This window comes from Haliaeetus leucocephalus, unplaced genomic scaffold (genome assembly GCF_000737465.1).
Source record: "Haliaeetus leucocephalus isolate CR32 unplaced genomic scaffold, Haliaeetus_leucocephalus-4.0 Scaffold932, whole genome shotgun sequence".
Classification (NCBI taxonomy): domain Eukaryota; kingdom Metazoa; phylum Chordata; class Aves; order Accipitriformes; family Accipitridae; genus Haliaeetus; species Haliaeetus leucocephalus.
This window is the reverse complement of record NW_010973368.1, coordinates 12,159,295-12,173,549: the sequence shown is the minus strand read 5'-3', so window position 1 is coordinate 12,173,549 and position 14,255 is coordinate 12,159,295. Positions and strand designations below refer to the sequence as shown.

General features: G+C 42.3%; 1 protein-coding gene across 2 annotated transcripts in view; it reads left to right on the top strand.

Moving 5' to 3' along the window:
* ITPK1 (inositol-tetrakisphosphate 1-kinase) overlaps positions 1-14,255 on the top strand; it is a 158,121-nt gene that overhangs the window by 309 nt on the left and 143,557 nt on the right. The gene's annotated exons all lie outside the window — the stretch shown is intronic.

The window sequence follows — 14,255 nt, the reverse complement described above, 5'->3', positions numbered from 1 at the left end:
CGGGCCGCTCCGCTCCGGGCTCGGCCGTGGCCTGCGCCGGCCCTCGGGCATTTTGTGCTCGGTGCGTGATTTCCGTCAGCCGGTTCTGCCCGCCGGGACCGGGGGGAGGCAGGGCTGGCCGGTGCCCTCCGGGCGCCCCGCTCTGCGCCCGCGGGGCCGCGGCTGCGGTGTCCTGCCTCCCGCTCACCTGGGCGGCTACCGCGCGTTCCGGGGAAACTCGGTCCGGGGCGGTGCGCAGCGTCTCTGTGTGTGTGTGTGAGGGCCCGGCACAACCCTGGTTTACTGCCTGGGTAAATTTCTGTCCGCCGCTTCCCGAGAGGTCTCTAGTATTCCCGCTGAAATAGTCTCATTTGGGATCTCTGCGGACCTTGCTAAGATTTGGAGCTGAAACCGAGCTATTATTAGGAAGCGTCAAATGACTGGGAATAACCTTCCTTCATGTCGTGCGAAAATGCTTGAAATTAGGGTGTACGAACCCCTGGGTGAGCTTGTATTCACCAGAGCTACGAATGAGATGTCTGAAGGTGGTATAACTGCGTCTATGTTCTGCAGTCCCAGAGGTAAAGGTTAGTTCAATAACCTGTAATTAGACTTTATCTAAATAGCTTAGAGGATAATAGATGCAGTATATTACACAATTTTATTAATTAATTGGAAGTGTGAACTCCATGCGGTTCCAAGGTCTTGTGATACATGCATTACAGCTTCTGATATTGAATAACAGCTTTTTCTGATTTATTTCATTCTAATAATAAGTTTGTAACAAGTATATGAAATCAGCTTTGATAATTGAAAATATTCTAAATAGCTCATGTTCTGTTTTTTTGTGAAGTCTGTTCAAACTTTGCAGAATATATTTTACGAGACTTCAAATACACTTTATTAAAGCATGCCATGCTAAAAACACCAATCCCTGTGAAATTTCTGTTGGCAGCACTTGTTCCTTTCTGTAAAGATGAAGGAGGCAGAAGAAACAAAACTATTTCGAGAAAGCGGCAGAAGCTTTTATGTCAGCTTGTGTTCTTGGCATTCTGTATCCTCTGTCAAACTTCAGCAAAACTTGTCAGAGTGTTTTAAAGTATCGAAAAGGCCATGGGTTCTGCTTTAATGTCTTTCTAAATTTCATGTGATTCTCCCAACAAAACTTCTGGATGAATAATGCTAAGCTTTGACCTTGCCCAAGAGGTTTTCAGTTAGTTTTTGTGACACTCAAAAATACCCTTTAACCTTTAATAAGCATAAGAAAAATGTCATTTTTAGGGTCTTGAGGTTTGGTATAAGGCTAGTTTTCGTGCCCAGAAACTAAGGGGAATCTCAGAAAATATATAAAAAGCTTTTTGTAGTAATTTGTCTTCCATTCTTGGTGTTATGTGCTGTACATTCTTATGTTTAGGAATCTCCAAAACTGACTTTCTGCTCTCCACTGTCCTTGTTTCTCTTTTTGACTAGGTTCTTTGCTTCATTTTTTTCTACTGCAGAAATTCCTTAGACTTGTGTTACATAACATGGATCTACAATTTCTTTGTGTACTGCACAAATTTGCTAATAGTTTTAGGTCCTTGCAGTGCTGTGAAAATTGACCCTGAAGTGTGTCTGTTGCTACACTTTACTAATTTCTTGATGAAAATTGGCTGGCTGTCTCATTCTGTACAGGCTAAGCTCACTTTGAATAGCATTTACAGACAGTGGATAGATATGTCTGTTCAGTCATGCTTTGATAGTTTTAAAAGCATTTCATATTAGCCTTTCTGTAGAAGCAGAGTTAATTGTTTGGTTTAAAGATCAGTACAGTCACTGGAGCAAGTTGCGCTGCTATCTTGGATGCTCTGTTTTCCTTCCTGGTAACTTCCATTGACACCAGAAAGAAGCTGCATTTATTTAGGCAAAGATTTCAAGTACTTTGTGCATAATATCTACTTGTTTACTTGTGTGTTTGTAAGCTTTTGTTGCTGTAGAAAGTGGTGCTAAGCTCAACAGAAATATTGTGTATGGTAGGAAATAAGGCAAGCATACTCATTCCTGTACAGTGATTCATGCGTTAGAGTAGACTATATGTCGGTGTGTCTACTTTATATACTTTATAGTGACTGGTACTTGGAATTTATTTGCCCGTTGCCTAGGGATATACTTTCTGGGTAACTACAAAGTTCAGTTTTGTTTGTACAGGTTTGCAATGAAGCAGTTATATAATCCAGGAAAGTAAGAGAAGCCTCCTAATGAACTCCTGAAGCGTACTGGGTTTAAATTGGGGTTATTGTTAGGGTGAGAAAAATCTTCATTTCTTTGCAGTCTGCCAGTGCAGCCACTTGTAGTGCGAAGCGCTGGTGTCCTAAAGGGATCACGGACAGACATTTCAAAATCTGTTCAAACCATCCTCAGAGAGAGAGTCTGAGTGCTGAACCGCTTTCTTAAGGGTGGTTCCAGGTTTTGTCTCCAGCAGCACTCTTAAGCTGAAGTGTTACATTGTCCTAGCTGAAATGAGGTGCCAGGGAGTGTGAGCAGACCAGCAGTTAAGGTGCTACTTTGGGGCATAGGCAGGACTGCCTTCAGGTTTCTGCTCCACAGACTGGACAGGAACCTTAAATACTTTCCTCATGTTTGTATCCATCTTTAAACTGCAACTTAGGTTGCTGGGTTTCAATAGGTTTCCCTGTTAGATTTTGGCATCTGAATCCTTCCAGTTTTGTTACTGGAGAACTTATAGGCACCTGCCCTCCTCTTAAAAATTTTCACTTGGTTATGTGAAGTTCTAGTAACATGTGTGCCTGGCACAGCAGCTGTCCTGCCTGAACACAGTGTCTTGGGGCTTTTGCCTAAGCTTTATATCCAAGAGGTAATCTTCCTTGTATTAAAGGCCTTTTGAGCTCACCTGCATTTTTGGTCCTCACTGTGGCACACTAGGTACATCTGTCTGAGCTGTATTCTTCATAGAGCATAACAGTCTTGGCTGTGCCTTCCAGGTGTAGCCAAGGAGATGAAAGCAGTGCCTATGGTGATATCTACCTCTACGTTTATAGCCCAGACCAGCGGTTCCAAAATTCTTGGGTTACAGCCCACTGCAGCCCTTAATGCTTTTACATCTCTTTCAGGTTTCTGAGCGGTGTGGTGAGCAAAACGGCAGTGTGGTTTCACAGGCCTGTTGCAGAGGATCGGTGGTCCCTGGATAGCATGTTGAGGGCTGTTGACCTGGAGGATAGAGCACTTGGCCTGGCAAGTGGGAAGCCCGGCTTCAAGCCTGCAGCTGGTGTCTCCCAAGGGAGACTGAACCTGAAGATGGGCCAGGCTCACTCTGATCCTCTGGCTGAACCTGCTGCCGTGTATAGAGAGGAATGTGAGCTCCTTCCCCAGTGCCAGGGTAGCCATCCTCCGAGCTCTGTTGGTAGTACCATGGCAGGGGCATTCCTTTGGGATGAGGTGCATCCTCAGTTCTGGTCTCTGCCTCCCACAGTGGTTTTTGGTTCCACCCAGCAACTCCTTTCTACATAAGCTGTTGGTGGAGTAAGACTTTTATGTTCCTTTCTGTGCATTGGTACAGTTTCAGTGGGGAGAAGAGAGTCTCTGTCTCAGCCTTGCTGGTATGAAGGCATTCCTGTTTGAGTTGTGATGTGGGATTGAGCTCTTCTATGTGGAACAGGGCATTCAGTAAAGGCTTCTTATCTCCTCAGTGAATTTCTTAGTCACGAGGCAATTTAAGAAGCTACTACTGCCAAGTTGTCCTGGGCTTTTGAGCGAAGCTGCTAGGACGCCATGCTTTGTGTTGAACCCTGTATTATCTGCATGCTAGCATACATGCTGCAGCTGCAGTTCCCTGAGTAGGGCCCCTTAGGGGACTGCAGCGTGCAAATGTCTGGTTTGTGCATCTCAGGTGGACTTTCCTGTGAGCCTTTATGTTCAGCTCCACCAAGGGGATGGCACAGTCTCAGAGCTTTAGGTAGCTGGCTATTGGCAAAATATAGCCTGCTAAAAAGTAGGACAAGGTTTCTAGGGACTCCTAACTGAGAATTTAGGAGCCTGCAATGTAAGCCTGTAGTTCTGACATTGTCATGTGTCCCTGCCACTGCTGAAAGGAACAGTTCCTCCTTCCTCTACCTGCTTGGTCTTGTCCTCTGTCTCAAGCTGGGTTTAGTGGTTATGCAGTTGGCAAAGACTCTCAATCCAATTGGTTCCCTGCTCATCACATTGACCTTGGAATGGTTGTCACTGTGCACGAGCGCTAATACAAGGTTAGGGAAATAGAGGTGCCCCATTCCATTATAGAGATGACAGAGCTGTGGTGTGAATTGCAGGTGGTGATGAAGACTCTTGGATACCTATATTATCCTTTTGTAAAATATGCCTAGATGTACTGCCAGGTCTCCCTGGATATTGTGAATAAAAAGACTCCTGTTCATGCCATATGAGGAGTGGTGGTAGTACAGAAAAATATATATATCTGTTCAGAAAATGAGTTGTGTGTGTTTGGCACCAGTTCAGATTAGTGAGGTGCAGCCATTTATAAATGGCTGTTTGCTCTATAAAAGCCTCCATTTTCTTGGTAGTTGTTCTGCTGTTAATATAGTCTCTTTTGGGAGGCACAGAGATGTGAGGCAGTAAGGTTATGGCAATGTGAAAATAAGTTACAGTGATATGAGGTGAAGTAAAATATGCTTCATCCAAGAGGAGATAATTTAAAGTCACCCCATTCTCAATGATAAGCTACTTCTCAGTTATTTTGGGCAAAAGCATTCACACGTGCAACTTCTAAGTTCGCATAGTAATGTGGTAGCTTTTCTGGGTAGCTATATACATAATGAGTCAGAATTTCCTCGTCATAGCATGTAGAAAATGAATAGCAAAGGAGTTGAAGAGTTGCCTGAAGATGTAATCTGTGTCATGATAAATCCTGCAATTCAACAGACAAAAGAACTGTGCTGGTACATCCTAACGTCCCGATTTTATATGGTCAGATTTTATTGTGCTGTGTTATTTTCATAAAAGCAGGGTGAGCATCTGGGAGGAAAAAGTTCTCAGGAAATTATAGAAATTCTGAGAAAAATCAAATTCTGCCCACAAAAGAAAATGGAGGTGAGGTAATTGAGAACACCTTCTAGTAAAGCCCAGTTGTCTTGATTTTTAGTGAGCAAGCTGAATTGTTGTCTTCCCTCCCTGGGAGATCATCCATAACAAACTGATAGCATTCCTTGATGCACAGGAAGCTAAGGCTTCTCGGTCTGGTTTGGATTCCCACTGCCAAAGACTGTTCTGAAACTTGAGACCATGTTCTTGAATTGCTACCTGCATCAGTTCAGCAGGTTTTGGTTTTATGCAAGGGGATGCATTTTTCTTTGGGTGTGGAGCTCCTGTTAGGGCATACATTACCTGTGCTGAAGACCATTTGGGTCTGACAGGTCAGTGTGGTGGGTTGTTTGTTTGTTTGTTTTAATTGAGTATGATGAAGCTGTTCTGGTGCTGATACCAGATCGATCTGCTGAACATAGCAACAAGTGATTTTTTTCCTACCAAAATATTAGTATGCCTAATTTAAATTTGTGTGACTCAAACGTGTTTGTTTTTTTTTTTCTTTAAGCTAAATTGATTCTTCAACTTTTGCCCATTTTGTTTCTGTGATGGATAGTTAAACCTTCTTTTAGTGCATATGAGAAGCTACTCTTGTTTAGTAAATCTACCACAAAATGTTAAACTCTGTGGTCAGTGCTGTAGATCTGTATGGCACTCTTTTTCTGTTCTAAACTTTATTTGTGGTCTCTTGTGTGCCATGGCCTGTGCACAAGAACCTAAACGTGAGTTTTAAGATAGATTTAAGAATAATGCTGGTTTGAGGGTATTAAATTAATCTGTTTCTTTATATAGCAGGCCATGAAGTGTATTGCATGTTTTTTCCGGGAAGAACTCAGGGGATTTTCTTTAACCCCGATTCCCCACAAAAAAACCCCCTAAATATTACTTTTGTTAAATGTCTGGATTGTGCCAGTTAGCTTTTACAGCCTTAAAAGCCATAAAAATAAAACATGCATGTGTTGATCAATAGCTCCCATTGTTGCTTGTGTTAGTCTGAAATACTATATCATGAGAAGTAATGCAGGGCCGGATGGGTGGGTTTCTTTGACATCAGTTCTAACAAAGACTTACAACTAGCCTAATGGTAGAAATTATACTAAACCATGAAAAAGTGTTGAAGGTAGTAGCAAAAAACCCCATGTATTTCTTGGAGGAAAAGTTTACGTGTTTCTGGGTTCTTGCTCCTTCTTCCAGTAGTCTGTGAAGAAGACTTTACATCCCAGAAGAAATGGATATGTGTGCATTTTCGTAATCTCTGACAGTACTTACTGGTAGGCATCCTTCTCGCAAAAAGCTTACTGTGTTATTATGCTTGCAGAACCATTTCATTGGAACATGGAGCGCAGCCACTCGGCAACAGAAGTGACTGTAACAATCACCCTTTCATAGCGACTCTGTTTTGTGATCTAGCAATCATTTACCTCAGGTTCAGGAAGTTTGCATCCTCCTTATGGTACATCCCTTTACCACAACCTGTTTGAACTGATATGCAGCAAGGAACAATAATAAGCTTGGTCAGGTGGCAGCTTTTCAGAAAGATCTGCGTTCTTTTGCAGATCACAGGCTGAATACAAATTGACAGTGTTACAAAAAAAAAAAAAAGCAAATGTCATCTTGGGGTACATAAGCTGGAACAGAGCCTGCAAGGCACATGAAGTAATGCCTCCATTCTGCACAGCACTGATAAGGCTGCTGCTGCAGTAGCCTCACCTATTGCCTTTGGTCTGGGGCACGGGATTTCAAGGAAAAGGCAGATCAGCTGGAAAGTGCCCAAAGAGAGCAGTGAGAAGGATCGGAGGCCTTGAAAATAAGGTGTATTGTACTGTGTTATTCAACATAAAGAAGAGGAGGCTGGAGATGGATCTTCGGACACTGTAAAAAGCTGTTGTAGGAAAAAAAGCCTGACAAACACCCCCCCGCCCCCATGTATTCCTCAGTTCCATTGTAGGTAGAACAAAAAGTAGTAGGTTTCAATTGTGCCAAGAAGGAGGGATGATAGGTAAGTGGAAAAGATACTGTGATTGTCTAGGTAGGCAGTGGAATTCGTTGCTTGAGACTTCTAAGACTGGCTTGGACAAACATGCTGGGAATGATACAGGCTTGTGGTCCTGTTTCAAGGCAGAGATGTTGACCTCTCCTGAGGTCACCACTGTGCCTGGTTTGGTTCAATCTGTAATAGTGCAGAAGGTGCCTGGGAAACAGTTCTTTGTGTACATTAAGTAGTTTGAAGTCTCTTTACTAATTCAGGAGTCATGACTTGCGAAGTCTAGGCACACAGTCTGAATGTGTGCAGCTTTTTCGAATATATAGGCTCAATCTGAGAGGGGTGTCAGAGATGACAGTGTTTGCTCTGCCTTAGTGTACAGCACCTAGGAAGCACTGATTGACAGTGTATGTCCTGACATTGGTCAGATAATGTGCTGTTCATCTCAATAGTTGACACCTTTTGGTGAGGTGACGTTCTTGAACATATTCCAAGGAAACAAGGAAGCAGAGCGTATGAAACACACTACAGTGAGTGTGATAATAGATAAAATAAGCACCTGTGCTGGGCACATCTGTGCCATAGTGCTGTGGAACAAACCCTCTTCTGTCTGGTTCTTTTTTCTCATTTTTGAGTTCAGTGTTCAGGCCTTGAAACAATGGTTTGTTTTGTACTGATGGAATTTAACTCTCCTCAGAAGGAGTTACACCCTTTATATGATCAAGGAGGAAAATGCTGATACTTCCATACTGTCCAAATACTACACAAATACTAGTTAGTATTCTCTCTGTCTGCAGAGAGAAATCCTATTTGGAGGACAACCATGTACTTTAAGAATGGCTTTCCAAATGACTTGAGTTTCATTGAGGGGAGATGTCCTTTAGTTCCAAGTAAAATGCCCTTAGTTGTAGTTCTCTTTCCTCCCAACTGCAGTGCTTGGGCTAATTTCACCAGGATGTGATTGCCACTTGTACAAATGCTGTCGAATAATTCCTGTGAATTGGAAACCAAAGCAGAAGTCTGCTCTTTCCCACAGCCAGGCTACTGCTTGTGCAGGCAAGAGGGTGTACACTAATTGAGGTTGCTCTGAGGGCTCCCAGGGGTCTGATCTGTAGAGTGGAGAAAGTCATGTTTCTAGATCTAATGGCACTTTTAGGAAAGTAAGTGGCAGAGCCAGGCCCAGAACTTGGAAGCAGGTTCAGTTCATGTTGAGCTGTTTAATCATCTCCCCTTGGATGGCAGTTAGTGAAGATTTATAATGTGTCTTGTTTTGTCTTGTCGCATACCGCCAAGTCATGCTTGCTTGTTTGGAAGAATTTGCAGTTGGTCCTTCCTTCTCAAAAAAACCCAGGCTTATTTTTGCTCTTCATCACACTCCTCACAGGCTTTTCTTCCTCCTTATCAACAATCCATCTTTGGTCCTGTTCCTCTGTAACTCGTTGGTTCTGCATGTTCGGTCTGTGTCCTGAGGCATTGCCTCGTGAAACCGAATTCTCTGTGGCGCTGCTGGCAAAGGAGGAAAAATACTTGAATGAGACATGTCTGTAGCAAAAGACAAAATACTAAATCTTGAGCTGTGAAGCTGGGATGCTCCTGGCTGTTGTTCTGAAGCCCCATGTTTGCCCTGTCAGACCACACCACAGATGTGTGTGCTTGTTGCGGGAGTCTCCCCCTTGAAGACTGCTAAGGGGCTAAAAATTGGTGCTTTAAGAGACCTGGTTTGATTTGAATGTTTTGGCTGTAAGCAACATAGTTGTCCTTTTCTGAAATCATGTGTTTTAAAGTGCTGGTGACTTTTTCTACTTTTTGTAATTTTTCCTCTGATGTTAGGTATGGATAAGTACATGTAGTAGTATAATGTGTTTTCTTACAGCAGGAAGAAATAGTTCAGAGGATTCTTTGGAAACAAGGCCTTTGGCACTGCATGTTATAGTGCTTAGTAATGACTCACTGCCTAGCCTTGATAAAGTTATCTGTGTTTTGGGGGGCAACTGGTTAATAGCTGATAGAACAAGTGATGTCTGGGGTGATTAATGGCACTGGAAGGAAATGATATCATAAAGGTCCACTTGTGACATGCCACGCCTGCCCCATCAGCAGCCACAGCGCTGCAGTCCTTTCTCCCTGCCACGCCAAAATACTTTCGTGGTTAAAAGAATCGGTGTAATGACTAGGCTTATTCCTCATCTTGTCAGCCTCATTTCACTACAAGGATCATTTGTATAGGTGGACTATGAAATAGTGCCTGTTTCAGCAATATGCTATGTTTTAGTGAGTCCAGCAGTGACCACTTAAACCCAGTCGGGTATGTTATTTCTTAAACGTGTGTGTTTCAATGAGAATCTTGGTTATTTCCTTGTAGTTAAAAATACAAACCTCAGAGATGAATGTAAATACTGGTAACTGCTGCTCTTTAGCTCTATCTGCATGTCATACAGCTGCAAGTAGATGCTTTTTTGTTCAAGAACATGCTGTTCCTTTGTATTACAAAAACTCGTCTCAGTTCAGGAGATTTTACAGGCTGAGGATCCGGCCCTCTCTGCCTGCTGTCATTGGAGCCCAGTACAGGTGCAGCCAGTATGGGTTCTCCTTGCTGCCATTTGATGGGTGAGAGGGTAGCACGGGGTAATGGTGAGGTTACTCCCACACAAGTTCGTCAGTAGGTTTTGTTTCATAGCAGAGGCCCTAACTGCTCAGAGGTGTTTTGGTTGACAGGCCAGCTGAAGAGTGTAAGGCCAGCCAAATAGACCTGAACCTGGCCAGCCAGGAGCTAAATGATGGTTGTAGCAGATGCTTAGGGAAAGTATGAGGCACAGAGTAAATGTGCTCGGCTTCCCCTTGGCAGACCCTCTTGCCTTCTGTCAGTCACTGGTTTACAGACTCCGGTGGCAGTAGTCATGCCCATGGTACCATGTTTAATAGCCACAGGTGGATCTGCTCCACATATACCTTTTAATGCATTTTTGAACTCACTTTCATTCTTGACATCACAGGAACGTAAGGAGGCTGTCAGTGCATGTTGGCTATTCTCTAGTTTTGCTGTGAGTAAAACATGAACAATTATCAAGTTGCTTCTGCTGTGTTGTGGGGTTTTTTTGTTTGGGTTTTCCTTTAACCTGTACAGGAATAGGCATGACTTATTTTTAAGTGTATGTATACATCCTCATTTTACTAAAACACCCTGGTTCTTGACCAATTTAAAAAAAGGAAATTTCAGCCAAGATGTCATAAAAAAGTTCAGAAGTCAAAAGTTCTTCCCCAAAGAGAAAAGACTTTCCTGCTAAAAATAAAAAAGCTTGCAAAAGAAGGAGGAAGAACTAAAAGCTGCGTACAGCTCAGGAGCCATCTTCTAACTTCATCTATAGTGCATGCTAATGACTTAAAACCAACAGCAGAGGGTTTTGTGGAACCTAAAAAACGCTTGTAATTGAAGAGAGGAGAGTGCCCAGATCCACATTTGCTGCCTGACCAGGTTAAGTGGTAACATAGCAGAGGAGCACACTCCAAAAGTGAAGTACAGTATTAGTACTGCGATAGGAACAGAAGCCCTGTCTCTGTAGCATTCATACCAAACGTACAGTTCATTTTCAAATAAAATCTGCACCTGTCTTTTGTCTGGTATTGAAAGCATTGAATTTTTCTGATCTTTCTGTTGGTTTTCAGTTAACATTGTCTTTCTGTAGTTTCAAGTATGTCTTTAAGAATTGCTTTAACTCGGCGTTCTTTCACACTGTTGTCTAAAATAGATTTTCTTTGCCAGTCAGTGTTTAAGCACAGACTTGCATGCACTCAGACCAGCCTCATGGTTTTAGAGTTACTGTGCTGTCTGGCACAGGTGCATGCTGATAATGTGTCAACTCATGATGTTTCCATCACATGTGGCTTTAACATTAGTGTCCTGTGAGATAGTCTGGGTAAACCACATTATCGGAGACTCTTTACAAGGCCCCCTGGTATGATAGAGCTGTGTGTGAAGCTCAGCATTCAGATATGCTTGCTAGTTGGAGGGGTGGGAAGAGGAGGGTAGAGGGAGCTTGTTGTGAGGTTGCCTGTGGTGCTGCTCTTGTTTGGCCGACAAAGAGGGAGCTTAATTCACTGGAGCTGTCAATCTGGTAGTTTTCAAGCACTGAAAGAAAACTCCTGTACAAGTGTGTGTTAAGTGTATGTGAGGGAGGAAAGGGAAAAAGAAACTAAGTCAGTCTGCTATTTTGATGAAAGGCTGATGGCAAAAAAAAAAAAAAAGTACTGGTAGTTGCTGACCTGCACCCTGTATTTGGCAGAAAAGGGGAAAGCATAAGAGGGGAGAAGTGTTGTTTCCAGAACATTGGGTTGGAGTATCATGTGCTGTGCAAAGAGTACGTGATGATAAAATTGAGCAGCACCCTTTGTCACTCAGTAGAAATTTTGTTTTTCAAAACTATCACCTTTTAAAGCTGGTTTAATCCATGGAGAGAAAATGGTTTGTGCTACGCCTTCAACTGTTCTTGATTGCCTGGACTGCAAGTGGGAGCTGCAGCTATAGGGGGCAGAGATCTATTTGCAGGTGGACAAGCGCTGGATGGTGTTGTATTTTGACTTTGGGGCTTGACATTTTGGTGTAACCTTCCCTTCTGTCTCAAGGAATAGATCAAAGTCCAGGGACTCTATCCAGGCTGGAGTGAATTTTGAAGAGAGTAGAGTTTTTTGACCTTTTTCCTGGCCTTATAAAACCAAAATTTTAGCACACTTTGAGGAATAGAAAGTACAGGCTTGCTGCTAGATAGGGGGTTGAAGCTCCATTTTCTTTTTCTTTCTCTTTCTGATGCTATTTTAGGCCCTCAGTTCGCAGCATCTGGGAGAATTTGTGCCCTGAATTTTGTTTTATTCACAATTCAGTAGAGTGAAAAATATTTGGTCATAGACATCCCCAAGTTTAAATTGCTTTTGTTTGGGGCTAACTTTGTTTCAAGAACTCTCTAGCTAGTTTTCCTTCTGATTCCTTTGTTAGTGTGATGTGATCGTAGCTTTACTTTTTATGTATGCTATAGGACATTGATCTTCATCACTTTTGTTGCTTACTAGTAGTGATGGATTGCCTCTTTTCAAATAGCATTGCACCGTAAGATAGAGCTTTCTTGTGGATCAGAACTTGCTTTTTCACAGTAAAAACAGTGGATCCTACTATTGTCTGGTCTAAATGTAATTTAAAGCCTCTCTTGGCTATCTTTTCCTTAAGATATGTAACAGGTTATTGCTGGTTCTGGGTAGTGTAATCAAACCACATGGATCTTTAGCATATAAGTTTATGTGTCCCTGAGAAGGCTCTGGAGAGCAGAGAAGACTTTACTTGATTGATGCTGGTCAGCTGCTGTGTTTTAATTGTGAGTGTTTGTAAGAGACTGGCGCTCATTTGAGTCTACTGGGAATATGACATTTGGAGCCCAAAATGATGCTGGAAGGAGCCAGAAGTGAGTGAATGAGGAAGGCATAAGGTCATTGGGGAGTTTTGTCTTTTTTTTTTTTTTCCTCCTCTAAGTAAAATAAATTCAGGTGCATAGTACAGAATTGTGGTTGCAGCAGACTATCACTTCCATGTGTACTGTGCTGACCAACAGCTTTTCTAGTAAAACTTTTTTTCTCATTTTTGTGCTGTGTTAAGCAGTTTCCTGATCAGCATAGTGCTGTGTCTTGGCTCACAATAGGTATTGTTTGGGTGGGGGTTGGCACAATATTTTTGTGCTGTGATTTGATCTGTCATTTGTCTTGAATAATCTGTTAAATGTAATGCTTAATCCTATTCCTTTTTGGCAGGTTTTCCTCTAGTATTGTTGCAATGGTAATGAAACAGTGTAGCTCTGATTGCAAGAGATCACTGAAGAAATACAGTATTTTGGGATGTTTCTTTTGTGTCTTTGGCTACAGAACAGGGAGAACAGCCATATTAGAGGCAGAGTAGGTTGGACCTTCAGTCTGATGTGCTGTGGCTGCTCATACGTTAACAAATAACTTCCCCAATTTTTCCTTGTTCCTAGTTTCTCCTGTTTGCCATTGTGAAAAAGATCTGTAGAACCAGACAGGGGAGCTTTCTTCAAACAGGAAAAAGTGTTTCTGAAACCACAGAACACAGGTAGAGCATTTACTACAGCTAACGTATTCTTAAAGTTACTTTACTTTCTTTGTCAGCTTTGGTGCCAGTGGACTGTGGAAAACCATGTGTCCTCCCTGCCCCCTACCCCAAGTTACACTAACTGCAATTAGGAGACCTTAATTAAAATGCTTAGTTCGTAGCTTGGGCAAAGAATTTGGAAACAAAGTCATTTATTCTAAGGCAGCTTTACCACAGATTTCTTCTGGGGCAAAGCTGTTTCCTGATGTGTAAGATCAAGATCTCTAAATCTGTTCTGTAGACGAATTACATGGGGGTCAAGTTCTTTGTACTAGTGTTTATTCCTAAAGTAGTAATCCGTGCATATGAATTAGGCTGAGATTCTCAAAAACTCCTACTTGTTATGGTGCTGAGTTTTCTTGACCTTGGTGAGAGCTGAGCATGTTTGCAGACCTTGGCCTAATCTAGGTCCCTCTGAAGCTGTTGGAAATCTCTGTAGTTGGATTCCTTGGGAACTGGGTATACCTGGTGTTCAGATTTAATTTTTTTTTTTAATGGAAAGCCTGAGAGACAGGGATGGAAATAGAATTTGTTCACAGTGGTGCAAGTTCAGTGGTAAACCTGGGATCAACACGTGGACTTCTTTTGCTGGTTTGTTTTTGCTTTGTTGCGTCATAATGTAACTACTGAGAACAAGTACTTAAGAGACGGAATGGCTTGGTAACAACAGTTGATGGCCAAGAATTAAAAGCATGGTAGGTAGTAATTAAAACGTGCAACCATGATGCCATTGAAAGTACTCTGAATGCCTTCTTGGCCCAGGGAAGTATCTGGTAGCGTAATTTGAAATGTTTTTGTAGGACCAAGTATAGTATTTGAGTTTCCTGTTACTTGTTAGTGCTACTGCCACCTTTTTTTATGTTGACTGACGTGGGTGTGAAAGCTCCCTGTAAGAATAGATTTTTTAGCACACTTGCTGCTGCTGGTAGTGAAACTTGAAAGACAAAGTGTTTGTTTTTGGCAAATGCATGTGGTCCATGTAAAATCTCTCTATTCCCTTTCCCATTAAATTGAAGTAGATTACCAGTTGTTTGGGGCTGATCCAGGCAGAATGGAGCAGCCTAGCAG